Genomic DNA, 15,153 nt, shown 5'->3' with positions numbered 1-15,153 from the left:
CTCACGGCAACAAACATCTGCATAACTCTTCTGCGGACTCTGAGCTGATCTAATCCTCTCCCGGATCAAACCCACCTTCTTAGATGCCTACTGCACAAGTTTAAGTCCTAACACCTGACGTTCACCAACCTCATCCCAATACAAAGGATATCGACACCTCCCACTATACAAAGCCTCAAACGGTGCCATCCCTATACTAGATTGGAAGCTGTTGTTATAAGCGAACTCCACAAGTGGGATAAACTGTATCCAGCTACCACCGAAGTCTAACACACAAGCTCGCAACATATCTTCCAATATTTGAATCGTCCTCTCCGACTGTCCATTAGCTTGGGGGTCGAACGCTGTACTGAAAGTAAGTTTCATCCCCAATGCCTCCTACAAGCTCATCCAAAATCAAAAGGTAAACTTCGGATCTCGATCTGACACAATGGACACTGGTACTCCGTGCATTCTCTCAATTTCATGCACGTACATATCAGCTAGCCTACTCAAAGGGTAGCTAACCTTTATCAGTATAAAATGAGCAGATTTCGTTAATCTATCCACGATTACCCAAATAGCATTCTGTTTATGAAGCGCTGGTGGCAAACCAGTCACAAAATCCATGGAAATATGCTCCCATTTCCATACCGGAATAGGCAAAGACTGCAACGGCCTTGCCAGCCTCTGATGTTCAGCTTTCACTTGCTGACACGTCAGACACTGCTCCAGGAACCAAGCAATCTATCTCTTCATACCAGACCACCAGAAGGTCTCGCACAAGTCCCGATACATTTTTGTACTACTAGGATGTACCGTATACATAGAACGATGCGCCTGCTCTAGAATCGTCCTTCTGATCTCATCATCGTTCGAAACACACAGTCTGGTCCCAAACCTCAACACACCTCCCTCGGAGATGTTAAACTCTATAGCCAGTCCCTACTGTACCTTTTCCACAACCTCTGCCAACACTGCATCACCAGCCTACGCGGCCTTTATACGCTCAAATAGGGTCAATTGTATCACCAAACCAGCAAGATAAGCTTGATGCTCACCAACCACCAACTCTATACCTGAGCTCTCCAAATCCCGTCTGATGTGACACTGAGTTACAACCACAAATACAGCCGAAGGCCCTAACTTCCGACTCAACGCATCAGCAACCACATTAGCCTTCCCCAGGTGACAACTAATTGTGCAATCGTAGTCCTTAATCAACTCAAGCCACCGTCTCTACCTCATATTCAACTCCTTTTGCGTGAAGAAATATCTGAAACTCTTATGGTCAGTGAAGATCTCACACTGCACCCCATACAGATAATGTCGCCAAATCTTAAGTGCATACACAACAGTAGCCAACTCCAGATCATGTGTAAGGTAATTCTTCTCATACTCTTTCAATTGCCGAGAAGCATACGCCACAACCTTACCTTGCTCCATAAGCACACATCCCAGGCCTTTCAGAGACGTGTCACTATAAATCATAAACCCACCATCCCCCGAAGGAATGGTCAATACTGGAGCAGTAACCAGCCGGTGCTTCAACTCCTGAAAGCACTGCTCGTAATCACTGGTCCACTTAAACCGCACTCTTTTCCTAGTCAATCGAGTCAGAGGTTTAGACAGTTTAGAGAAACCATCTACGAACCAATGGTAGTAACCCGCCAGTCCTAGAAAACTCTGAACCTCCTGCACATTCTTTGGCCTTGCCCAGTCAACCACAGTTTCAATCTTGCTAGGATCAACTGATATACCATCCTCAGTAACCACATGGCCTAAGAACGCAATCTGACTCAACCAGAACTCACACTTCTTCAGCTTAGCATACAACTTCTTCTCCCGCAAAATCTGTAACACTAACGTTAAATGTTCCACGTGCTTTTCCATACTCCTTGAGTATACCAGAATGTCATCAATGAACACCACCACGAATCGGTCTAGGTACTCATGGAAAACCCTGTTCATCAGATCCATGAACACCACCGGAGCATTCGTCAACCCAAACGGCATGACTAAAAACTCACAATGGCCGTATCTGGTTCGGAAAGCCGTCTTCGCTACATCCTCTGCTCTAACCCTCACCTAATGATACCCTGACCACAAGTCAATCTTCGAAAAGACCCGTGTCCTCTGTAACTGGTTAAAAAAATCATCTATACGAGGTAAAGGAGAGCGATTTTTCACAGTTACCTTGTTAATCTCACGGTAATCAATGCACATCCGCATCGATCCATCCTTCTTCTTCACAAACAGTACTGGAGCTCCCTAGGGCGAAACACTAGGTCGAATGAATCCCCTGTCCAGTAGTTCCTGTAACTGCTCCTTCAACTCCCAAAGTTCTGCTGAAGCCATTCGATACAGAGCTTTAGAGATTGGTGCCTTATCAAGCAGCAACTCTATCACAAACTCCACCTCACGGTCTGGAGGTAAACCGGGTAAATAATTTGGAAACACATTCGGGAACTCGCTGACTACCCGAATATCCTCGAGTTTGAACTCATCCCACGGTGATTCCTCCATACTGGTACCCCTAACATCCATCGAAGAGTAACCTCCTCGCCTGTAATGCCGACAGAATCTGTGGCGCTGAACGCACACACGATCCCATGAATTCATACTCCTGCTCCCTAGGAGGTCTGAAAACTACCACCTTTCTACGACAGTCGATCACGGCATAACTGGAGAACAACCAAATTATCCCTAGAATAACATCAAACCCTGACATGTCGTATAACCATAAGATTCGCTGGTAACAACTTCTCCTGAATTTCCACTGGGCAGTCTACCAATATCTTCCTACAGAAAGATACACTCCTAGATGGTGTAGTAATAGTTAACACCTCATTCATATCTCGAGTCTCAACCCCACACCATCCCACAAAATTCACAAACACAAGGAATGGGTTGCACCCGAATCAAACAAAACAAAAGCTTTATTCGAAAGCAATAATAAGGTACCTATCACCACGTTACCTGCATTCTTAGCATCCGCTGGAGTAAGAGAGTATACTTTGGCTGGAGCTGTATTCATCTGAATAGTTCCCCGAGGTATCTGGTTGCTCTCTTGGTCCCCACTAATTGCAGGCACATCTCGCCTTGGTGCTCGACAATCACGAGACTTGTGGCCTGGCTGGCCACAGTTGTAGCAACTACCCCCAAATGACCGGCACTCACCCTTGTGCCGCCTGTGACATTTGATACAATCACCACTCGTCTGGCTCCCCTGAGAATCCTGGCGCACAGTATTCTGGCAGTAACCTGAGCCCTTGCTCCTCTTCTTCCACAATCCTTGATGAGATCTTGTCTGAGAACCAGAAGGTACCGTCCTCTTCCTCGATTCCTGATCCACCTCATCCTCTCGAATACCAGTCTTGATCACCGTGGCCTTATCCACCAATACTGAGAACTCATGGATTTGAAGCATACCCACCAATCTGCGGATATCCTTCCTCAAACCCTTCTTGAACCTCCAAGTCTTCTTATACTCGCTCGAGATCATACATGGTACAAAGCGGGACAGCTTTACATATTGAGTCGCATACCCCTGCACCATCAAACTCCCCTGCGTTAGAGCAGAAAACTCATCTGCCTTCACATCACGTACAGAAGCCGGGAAGTATCTGTCAAAGAACATCTCCTTGAAACGGCTCCACGTCATCTCCTCAGGACCACTCCTCTGCTGCTCCAACAGATTCACCGCAGTCCATCATCGACCCGCCTCCCCAGACAGCTGGAAGGTGGCATAAAGAACTCGCTGCCTATCCGTGCAGTGCAGGACCTCCAAGATTCTCTTAATCTTTTCCACCCAATCCTCTGCTACCGTTGGGTCAGGTCCTCCAGAGAACGTCGGAGGATGTATGCATGCGAACCTCTAAATGGTGCACCCTGCAGTAGTAGGAGAGCGCTCGCGTCTCCTCACACTCCCCCCGATCTCTCGTAATACCTGCCTCGTCAAACCTCGAGGCACAGAAGGAGACTCATCACTCGCAGTCTTCTCGGAGCCACTTCCCAGGTTATTATCCTTGGGCTCCATTCTGCAACACAATAGGAATCTATCAGTATCCCTACAACACATACAGTTAACACAATGATCTACACTAATCGTGTTAACTACTCCCTGCCAGGTCTAGGTCTGTCCTATCACACCGACACGAAAGTCATCGATGATTTGCCCTGCTTTTACTAGAATTGTCATCCTAGGAAAAACACGGAATACCATCGATAATTCCCGATCTAGCAATCAAACAACCCTCAAGCAACTCCACCCATATCCACATCCTATACTCTGGTATGTACTCATAACTAAGCCTAACCAAGTCTACAAGATCTAATAACCTGGTTAGCTCTGATACCAAGCTGTCACGCCCCGAACCCCGAAATGGGACCCAGGGGTGAGAATGTAACCTAACCTGTCCCTATATCATACAAATCATCATAGATATAGTACAATAGATGAGGGTCCGACCCCTGTAGGGTTCCCAGGCACCCTAAACACATCCAACCACAATCATATACGCAGCAGAAAAAGTCATTCTATATCAACATATGCAGTACCATACCAGAGTCTATACAAGAGCAGAACATGGCTCTGAAAAAACCTACAAACTGGGTGCCCAAATATAACTCAAAATGGCAAGCCAACAAACTACAGTCCTAGCATTTACCTAAGTGCTAACGCAGTACACCGGCCACTACGCTCCCTACACCAGGACGCTAGTTTCGGTTACTCGAAGGACCTGTAAAAATGTACGTACAGCAGGGGTGAGACACCTCTCAGTAAGAAAGAACATAGGTTATATCGGTGTTTGGCATTTGAGTGCTATCATGACACAACATACACGCAGTTAAATGCAATCCAGTACTCATACACACAATGCATATACGCACGCATACGACGGCCATTTATACGTAGCCCCGTCACAATACACACACATGATCAGTACATAGTGTCGTCACACTCATCGGCTCGAAGCCGGTCTGGCATTCCAGCGTTGGCCCGTAGCCAACCCGCGAAGCATGGCGCCACCGGCACATGGCTAGTCATCGACTCCCATGGCATTGTACCGGTGCTAACTGGTGGATCCATACCCTTTGGCCTGATCAGCCAGAATAGGCTCACACCCTTGGATATAAAGCCGGTCACTCTCAGTACCTGGAATCATTTTGGAATCGCGATCTTATCAGTAATTTCGGAAAGGTTTCCTATCAGCAGTTCCGCATATCGAACACACATGCATGCTCATATAACCAAACAAATCACACCCATTTGGTAATCTAAATCATGGTTTTTCCAAAAAAAATACAGTTTAAATAAAGTCAAGGCACGGCCATCCCAATATCACAATATAAATCACACATATACTCGTTTTTCAACAAAAACCCGGGATTCAGCCCGTTGCCCCCTTTTTCCTAAAACTGTAGTGATGAAAAACCCATAATTTTTCCCATTAGATCCCCCCAAATGAGTAGCCAAAATACACATAGGACCGTGGACCACAGTTCCACCGAGTCCGATTTCGAAAGGAACCAATATAAACAAAGTTCCCCTTACCTTAACCCCGTATAACAAAACCCAAACTCCAAGGCTCCTAAATAGCGAACCGAGTTCCAAAACCTACAAATCACAATACATAATATACTTACAAGACCATCCTCTACAAAACCACTGGATCAGAAATGAAAACCGAGCCTTACCTCAATTTTTCGCCAAAACCCGAAAACCTCCGAAACGAGATTCTGATCGGTAGAAGTTGTAGAGAATCCTTCCACGATCCTCGTGGTAACTTCCGTTTCTTGATTCTATCAACGATCGGCGAGGAAATCTAGAGAGGAGGAGAGAGTAGAGAGAGTTTAGAGAGAGAGAGAGAGAGAGAGAGAGAGAGAGAGAGAGAGAGAGAGAGAGAGAGAGAGAGAGATATGAAGTTTTCTTAATGAAGAAGTAATGTAATTTTCCTTTTATAGCCCTTTGACCAGACCCAATTTCGTTAATGAAATGGTGTCTTCGTCGATGAAAAGTTAGGGATTTCATCGAGCAATCGGTGGCCTCATCGACGAATCCTGATATTTACAATTTTCGTCTCTCGGCTTTTCTTCGTCGACGAACCTCTGAATTTCGTCGACGAAAATCCTTCTACCTTCGTCGACGAATTATGGCTTTGTCGATGAAGTCTGCAGAATTCTGTCTTTTATCTCTCTCTTTATATAAATAAATTCATTATCACGGTTCGGGTTCTTACATTTGGGTCGCACAACCCAGTCATGTGGGGGTAAGACATGACGCCAACTAGCTAACCCTCTAGGATTTTTTCTCTGTATTATTATATGAGATGAATTATGTTTATGGAAATTCGATATGTTATATCATGTGATGATTATATATGTTTTCCTAGATATGATACAGACAGTTTTATCAAGTATGTTTATGTACTGTTATATGTATAACAGGAAAAAAAATCATGTTGCCACACACTGATATTAGCTTATTTCCTTTACTAAGAGGTGTCTCACCCCAAATTATATAACATTTCTGGAGCCCTAGATAAAAGAGCGGCTAAAGCTCCGTAGCGCTAGAGTTCGATAGTCCTACCTTACCTGAAGAGTAAGTCATTTTGCTAAGGTCAGATGGATTTTGGGTGGTGACCCTAGGACCCTTTTTGGGATATGTATAGTCATATGACGGTTGTATTAGACTTTGGTATTGTGTTGATTGATAGTTTGGTATGTATGTAATTTTACGTTTCCTACTGCTTAGGCTTCTGTGTTGTACTTCTGGTATTTCCCTAGTACTCATGGGTCTAGGTTGATTATGGTTTACCAGGATTATTATGCTAGATATTATTATTATGGAAAAAAAATGGTAAAATTAAGTAGGTGGCTATAGTTTGGTATCAGAGCCTAGGTTGCTAGGCTCTATAGAATTTAGAGTGTAGCAGAAACGATACTAGAGTATAGGAAAAAGATTTATAGTTTTGGTCTATCTAGAGGTAGGACTTCCGTGATGGTTTCTGTGTTTTTCCTGGGGTGACGATTTCAGGAAAATCATAGTAAACTAATGTCGGATTGTGTTCCTAGAATGTGGGACTGGATCTAGAAATAAGATGGGGATGCTAAGATAGGGGATTATATTAGGCGAGTAATTATAAGGATAGGATTTCTAAGTCACGTTTATTGTTTTTCAAGATGGACCCGAGACTAGGTAGTGTAACGACCCAAATAAAATGGAATCTGACTAATTAAGAGGGAGAGAAATAGAAACAGAAACAGAAGGAGGCCGTAGACTTCGAGCGTTCATTGACGACATTGCATTTGGGGGATAAAAATAATTTTAAAAAATTGCCTGAATTCGTCGACGAACACAGGGTTTCGTCGACGAAGGCTTTAAGAATTTCGTTGACGAACACAGGGCTTCATAGATGAAGAAATACCGAGAGGGGTTTTGGTGCCAATTGAATTTTGTTGATGAAGACTGAATTTCGTCGACGAAATTAACAAGAATTCGTCGACGAAGGACGGGCTCGTCGACGAAATCTCCCGTCTATATATATATATATATATATACATATATGTAAAAATCCGATTTTTATTTCATTTCCAAGCTTCCTCTCCACTCTCTCTCTCTCTCTTCTTCGACCCTCTCACTCTCTCTCTTCGATTTTGGCCCCGCTAGTCGCCGGATCGAAGATTTGAGGCTACCACGACGCTTCTGGCGAAGTTCTCTATGAGTTTACCAGAGCGGATCATTGGGAAAACGACGTTGGAAATCATCCCTGAGTTGAGGTAAGACTTTTTAAGCCAAATTAGACTTTATGGTAGTTATAAAAATTGATGTACGCATGAAAATACTGATGATTAATACTGGGAGTTTTGAGTTTTAGGGTATTGATCAGGAAATCATACGGGGGTTAGCCTAGGATATTTTGGGGGCTTTCTCAGTAGTTAGGTAAGGGAATAAACTAAAACATTTATTTTCCACGCAATTTATTATTAATTATGAGTAAATTTATTTTTAAAAAAGCAAATGTTATACTTGTATATTATAAATGAAATGTACGTTTGGAAAATACTGCTATTATGATGAAACATATATGTATGTATGAGATGCCAGAGAATTACGATTTTAGAATAAGAAGTATGATTTTATACATCGCACGTGTGGCATGAATATTATTTTATGTGAACATATTATGATATGAAAGATTTTACGAACAAAGTATGATTTTAGGTATTATGAAAAGATATGTTATGTTACGATCATTTTGACGAATGTATGATCAATGAATTATTTTCAGAATGTATATACCTGAAACGATTTTGGCGCGAGGCCATGTATTTATGATATCGGTGCGAGGCCGTATTTATGTATGATTTTGGCACGAGGCCATAAGTAGTATATTTTTGGCACGAGGCCGTAATGATGTTATATATATGATCATGTATTATATATTATCACAACCAGGATGTTAGTTTAGTTCAGTTCAGGGGCTCGGTACCGTAGCTATACGTAGATTAGATATCTACGCTCAGATTAGTGCTAACCATTCCACGAGGGGATGGGAGATGGATAGTCAATGTAGCTTTTAGTAGAGTGTGGACGTCCACCTGGCAGTCCAGACCAGGGTGTGGCGGGCCCATCGTACTTACAGACATATTAGATTCGGCAGTGGTCGGCCAGCCATTATCGAGTCTTGCCTTCGGGCTGCACAACCCGTCATGGGGGGTAATACATGACACCAGCTAGCTATTCATCTTAGGTTTGTTTACAGTACTACAGTTATAACAGATGTTTTTATGTATGTTATGATTTATTAACAAATGTGAAAATACATGCTTATCCAGTACGATATGATGGATGTTTACAGAATTATGAAATGTACTATATATGTATATGTACCTTAAATATTCATGTTGCCACACAACTGTATTTAGTTTATTTTCCCTTACTGAGAAGTGTCTCACCCACAACATTAATATATTTTTTTCAGGAAACCTAGAGAAACCTGCGGGTCAAGGCCGCCGTTGAGTGAGTGGAGCTTCCCTACTAGAAGGGTAAGCGTTGAACTAGGACTAGAAGATTTTGTTGTATGGTCCTAGTGTTGTTTTTGACTTTTTGGAGATTGTACATATAAACAGTATATTGATGATGTAGTAAACTCTGGTATTATGTTTTATAATTGAATGTTGAGATTTTATGTTTACTACTGTTAGGTTTTCCGCTGTGTTTGGAAGATATCCCCGCTACCCACGGGTTCGGATTGACCATTTTACTTATTATGCTACAGTATACATTAAGAAATAGAGGGATGTTACAGGTAGTGCCAATGCGAGCAGCAGTGATGGAGTAGGGCCTTCGAGTGCAGACGAGACTAATTCTGATACGGTACTACGTAGCGTGGCTCATCAGGTTATGGTTGAGATCTCTAGGAGCTCTAGAGAGCAGGGAGGCCCGTCTGCAAGGCCATGGGTGCACAATAGTGAAGTTTACCAAGATGAATCCTTTGGCATTTTCAGGAGGAGTTGATCCTGCAGCCGCTGAGAATTGGATGTAGGAGATCGAGAAAGTCTTGGCTGTATTACAGTGTATGGAGGAAAAGAGGGTCTTTTTCACCACCTATAAACTGACATGGTAGGCTGAGAGGTGGTGAACTACTGTGAGACTTCTGGAGCAGCAGAGGATGACGCCGATAGCTATGACATGAGATCGATTTAAGGAATTATTCTTTGATAGATATTTCCCAGCCACTGTCAGGGAAGATAAAGTGGAAGAGTTTCTGAATCTGAGGCAGGGACAATTATCGGTCTAGCAGTATGCGGCGCGGTTTATAGAGGTTTCTCGCTTTGCTCCATATATTGTTCCTAATGAGGTGAAAAAGATGAGAAAGTTTGAAAGAGGATTGAGGCAAGACATATATAAGTAGGTGGTAGTGCTGAAAATAAAAGACTTTGCTGAGCTAGTCGATAGAGCAGCCTTGGCTGAGATTAGTGAGCATATGGACATAGAGGAGTAGAGATAGAAGAAAAGATCTGCGTTTTCAGGCTTCCAGCAGGGGCCTAGGCAGGTTTAGTGGAGGAGAGGAAACTATGGTAGAGGATAGAGGCAGAAGACTGGGGGTCGTGAGGTTCGGGCAATGCATAACCCTTTTGTCTGTCAGACTTGTGGGAGGAGACACTGGGGAGAGTGTCGAGTAGGGAGAGCTGTCTGCTATCGCTGTGGTAGATAGGGACACCTGGTGTGATATTGCCCTACACCACTAGATATTGCTCCTGCTCCTAGACCGTATCGGGGAGGCTATTAGGCGCCACATAGAGGCCAATAGAGGAATATAGCTCCAGCCAGACTTCTTGCTTTAACGCCGGGTGATGCTTAGACAGCTGATGACGTGGTGACAAGTATGGTTAACATGTTTTCCTTTAAAGTTATTGTATTATTTGATTCAGGAGCCACATATTCATTTGTGTATATGGAGTGCACTTGATTATGTGGGGCAGAAACACAGTGTTAGACATCGAACTGTTAGTAACTACACTGATCGAGTTAGCAGTGAGGTGTAGTAGGGTGCACCAATGCTTTCCAATTGATATCCAGGGGAGAATTTAGCCTACTAATTTGATAATGTTAGACATGCACGGTTTCGATGTAATATTCGGCATGGACTGGTTGGTAGCCAATTATGCTAGCATAGACTATCGATTGAAAGAAGTAATATTCAAACCTACAGGCAGACCAGAATTCAGGTTTATAGGGTTACGAGTGTAATCTTCGCCTTAGTTAGTTTTAGCTATTCAGGCGAGGAGACTGCTCCTGAGTGGTTGTCAAGGATTCGTGGCATTTGTGAAGGAAATGATAGGGAATGAATTAAAGCTCACTAGTACGCCAGTAGTAAAAGAGTTTACATATGTTTTTTCAGATGAGCTACCGGGCTTGCCACCTGATCGTCAAGTAGATTTTTCTATTGATCTGCTGCCAGGTATAGCACTGATCTCTAAAGCACCTTACCGAATGGCGCCAACAGAGTTGGCAGACTTAAAGAATTAGTTGCAAATTTGTTTAATAAGGGTTTTATATGGCCTAGTGTATCTTCATTGAGAGCTCCAGTGTTATTTGTGAAGAAGAAAGACGGGTCTATGAGGTTGTGTATAAATTATAGGAAAATTAATAAAGTGACAATCAAGAATAAGTATCAACTACCCCATATAGATGATTTATTTGACCAGCTCTAGGGTACATGGGTGTATTCCAAGATTGACCTCAGATCAGGCTATCATCAGGTGAAAGTGAAAGCAGAAGACATCTCAAAGACAACTTTCAGGACCAGATATGGACATTATGAATTCCTCGTTATGTCATTTGGTATGACGAATGCTCCTGCAATATTCATGGATTTAATGAATAGAATCTTCTACCAATATTTAGACCAGTTTGTTGTTATTTTTATTGATGATGTACTGTCTATTTGAGGAGTTATGAAGAGCATGAGACACATTTGAGGCAGGTTTTATAGATACTCAGGGAAAAGAAGTTGTTTGCCAAGTTTAGTAAATGTGAATTCTGGCTTGAGAAGGTTGTGTTTTTGGGGCATGTCATCTCAGGGGATGGAATTTCTGTGGATCTTAGTAAAATTTGTTGACCTTATAGGTCACACCCGATTTTGATAATGACAAATACTCTTGTATTTAATGAGTATCCAGTTTATGTGCAGGTCTATATTAGCAGACACATTTATGGCATATGAAAGCTTAAAACTTGAAGACCAGTTTGTGTTTTTCAATTGTAATATATATTTAGTGATCAAATTGGTTTGTAATAGTAATTAGGATATTTGGTTTGTAATAAGCACTCACAACACATGCATCGTTTATTTTGTAAGCTCAAACCAAAAAGTGACCATAGAATGACCTTAGGGCTTTCCCTTCAGTCGACCGGAGGTTGACCGACACCAGACTTTTTCGGTGTATTCATAATCATAAATGACCCTAGGACTCACACATTTACACCTATGTTTGTTAGGCACTTCATTAGGATTTGAGTGTATTAAAATGGGACCGAAATGCACACTTTGTGCACTTTCGGTCGACCGAACCAGGCAGTTTATTCTGCCTTGGTAGACTGAACCAGGCCTGGGTCAACAGTTGACCAAGGCCCTGGTCGACCGAACCAGGTAGTTCAAAAAGCCCCGGTCGATCGAAACCTCCCTAGGTCAACATTTTGACCATCTGGTCAACTGAGCCATTTTTGTACACCAACTACCTAGTTGATCGAGGGTCCTCGGGAAAAATCCCAATGGTCTGGTTGACCGAACCAGCCAGTTCAAAATGGCTCGGTCGACCGAACCTCGGAAAATTGAAAAATCACCTTCTCCTGGTCGACCGAGCCATTAATTCAAAATCCCCTTGGTCGACTGAACCAAATGAGACTTGGTCGACTGAAACATTTCTGGTCGACCGGACCTCTCGGGTTGCACCTAAATTTTTACTGCAATTAATATTTTTAAACAGGGTTAAAATGTTTTAAACGTCATTAAACTTTTCTAACAATCCTTAATAGGCCCCCAACGGTCAAAAATTTTAGTATGTCTATATATACTCTTTCATTTGGGAGAATTAAGAATCGATTAGCAAAAACAAAAATCCAATTTCTCTCTCAAGCAAAATACTTCCTACTGCTCATACTATTTCCAAATCCACTCAAACTTACCTTCTTCACTTCTTTGCATCATTTGTAAGTGTATTGAGTGTGTTCATTTAGAGGTTTGCTCTCTCATTTTGTGAGTACTTGAAATCAATTTTTACAAGAGCATAACCTAAGTATTCTTAGGAGGCTTTTCTAATAAGCCTACCCTAAGAAGGCTTATGGTGAACTTCCAAGTATTGCATTCTCATTACAATATCTTTGGAAGTTTGTATTTGTTTGGTTTGCTAAAATATTTTCAAACTTACTCAAATATCTTGTGGAATCTTTATTGAACTATTTGTGAAAAGATATTTGTGTCTGTTACCTTAATCTTTGTGGCAATATTTATTCAAGTATATATCATTTGCCGAATACAAAGATTATCTATTTTGCAATCCAAGCATATACATATTCATGTGATTGAGATATTCTTCTGATCGATATTCTTGAGGCTTACTTGATATTCTGTGTGAACACACTTGATTGAAATATTTTGAAATACACAGATTGTTATTGATACTCTCACGTACTCACTACACTGATAGAAAACATATTTGAGAGTTGAAATATTTTGTCCACATTGAGCTTACGTTTTAAATCATATGTGGTGTTTGTGATTGTGCGCATTTGGGTACAAATCTGCTTTACATGAAAGCACCGTTATATTGTACCTTTTGATTGTATATCTGAGAGATTCTAGGCGTGGCCTGAGGAGGCGGTAATCCAGCCCGGTAAGGATTGGTGTAAAGGTTGAGGTCAGCTTTGTGCTAATTGACCTGGTTTGTATAGGTGCCGCTCCACCCGTTTAAGTGAGCAAGTTATTGTGATAATCCTTGTGTTGGTTAGTCAAGGCGGGGACGTAGGAAGTTGGCCGAACGTCGATAACATATCTGTGTGTCATCCTTTTCTTTACTGCTTTCTCGTGCTTGTGTAATTGATTGAACTGCTTTATTTAACTTCTGATATTACTTGCACTAGATTGACCTTAGGGTTGTGAACATACTGTTGTTAGGAGGAACACCTAGGGGATAGATATTAAAAATACCAATTCACCCCCGCTCTTGGGATCATGGTAAAGCTAACAAAATTGATGCGGTAGTGAATTGGACTAGACCGAGGAATGTCTATGAGATTAGGAGTTTCTTAGGGCTAGCTAGTTATTACCGTCGTTTTGTGGAGGGATTCTCAACATTATCAGGGCCTTTGACACAACTGACGAAGAAGAATACTTTATTTAAATGGGATGACAGCTGTGAGTAAAGTTTTTAGGGATTTAAGCAAAGATTTGTCATGACACCAATGTTGATCATCCCATCAAGGGGTGAGGGTTATGTTATCTATAGTGATGCGTCCTTGAAGAGACTAGCTGTGTATTGATGCAGTATGACAGGGTGGTAGCGTATGCTTCTTGGAAATTGAAAGAATATGAAAAGAACTACCTTACTTATGATCTTGAATTGACTACAGTAGTATATACATTGAAGATTTGGAGGCATTACTTGTATGACGAACGGTGCGAAATCTTCTCCGACCATAAGAGTTTAAAGTACTTCTTCACTCAGAAGGAACTGAATATGAGACAAAAAAGGTGGTTGGAGCTAATTAAATATTTTGATTGTATTATTAGTTACCACCTAGGAATAGCAAATGTGGTAGCTGATGCATTGAGTAGGAAGTCTGTGGGACTAGTGCTGGCAACTATGGAGATTCAGTATCCGATCATGATGGATCTCGAGAGACTCAATGTAGAGTTGGTCGAGACTGGTCCTTAAGTATGTATTTCTAGTTTAGTGGTGCAGCCTATTGTATAGAAAAGGATTAAAGCTACTCAGAAAGATGATCCAGAATTAGTAGAGGTAATGGTCAGAGTACATAGTGGTCAGGGAGAGAGAGATTTCTGAATATGTAGCACAATATTTGACGTGCCAGCAGGTAAAAGCTGAGCACCGGAGGTCGAAAAATCAGTTGCAACCACTTTTTATCCCATAGTGGAAGTGGGATCATATATCCATGAATTTTGTTTCAGGATTGCCGTCAGCATTGCATGGTCAGAATGTAATCTGGGTGATTGTAGATCATTTGACTAAGACTGCCCATTTCCTTCCTATCAAGATCAACTACTCCCTTAATCGACTAGTAGAGATTTATATTCAAAAGATAGTCCATTCTCACGGTGTGCCTGTGTCTATAGTGTCAGATTGGGACCCGCGTTTCATGTCACGATTTTGGAAGATCTTGTAAGAAGCTCTAGGGTCTCATTTATCTTTTAGCATGACATTTCATCCTCAGTCGGACGGATAGACTGAGAGGACGATACAGGTATTAGAAGATATGCTTCGAGCATGCGTACTGGACTTTGGGGGCAGTTGGACACAGTTTATGTCACTGGTGGAGTTCACGTACAATAATAGTTATTAGACCAGCATTGACATGACACCGTTTGAGGTGCTCTACGGTAGGAGATGTCATTCTCCTTTATATTGGGATGAGATGGGTGAGCG

The sequence above is a fragment of the Malania oleifera genome, chromosome 12 (assembly GCF_029873635.1).
Source record: "Malania oleifera isolate guangnan ecotype guangnan chromosome 12, ASM2987363v1, whole genome shotgun sequence".
NCBI lineage: Eukaryota > Viridiplantae > Streptophyta > Magnoliopsida > Santalales > Ximeniaceae > Malania > Malania oleifera.
This window is presented reverse-complemented; position numbering follows the sequence as displayed.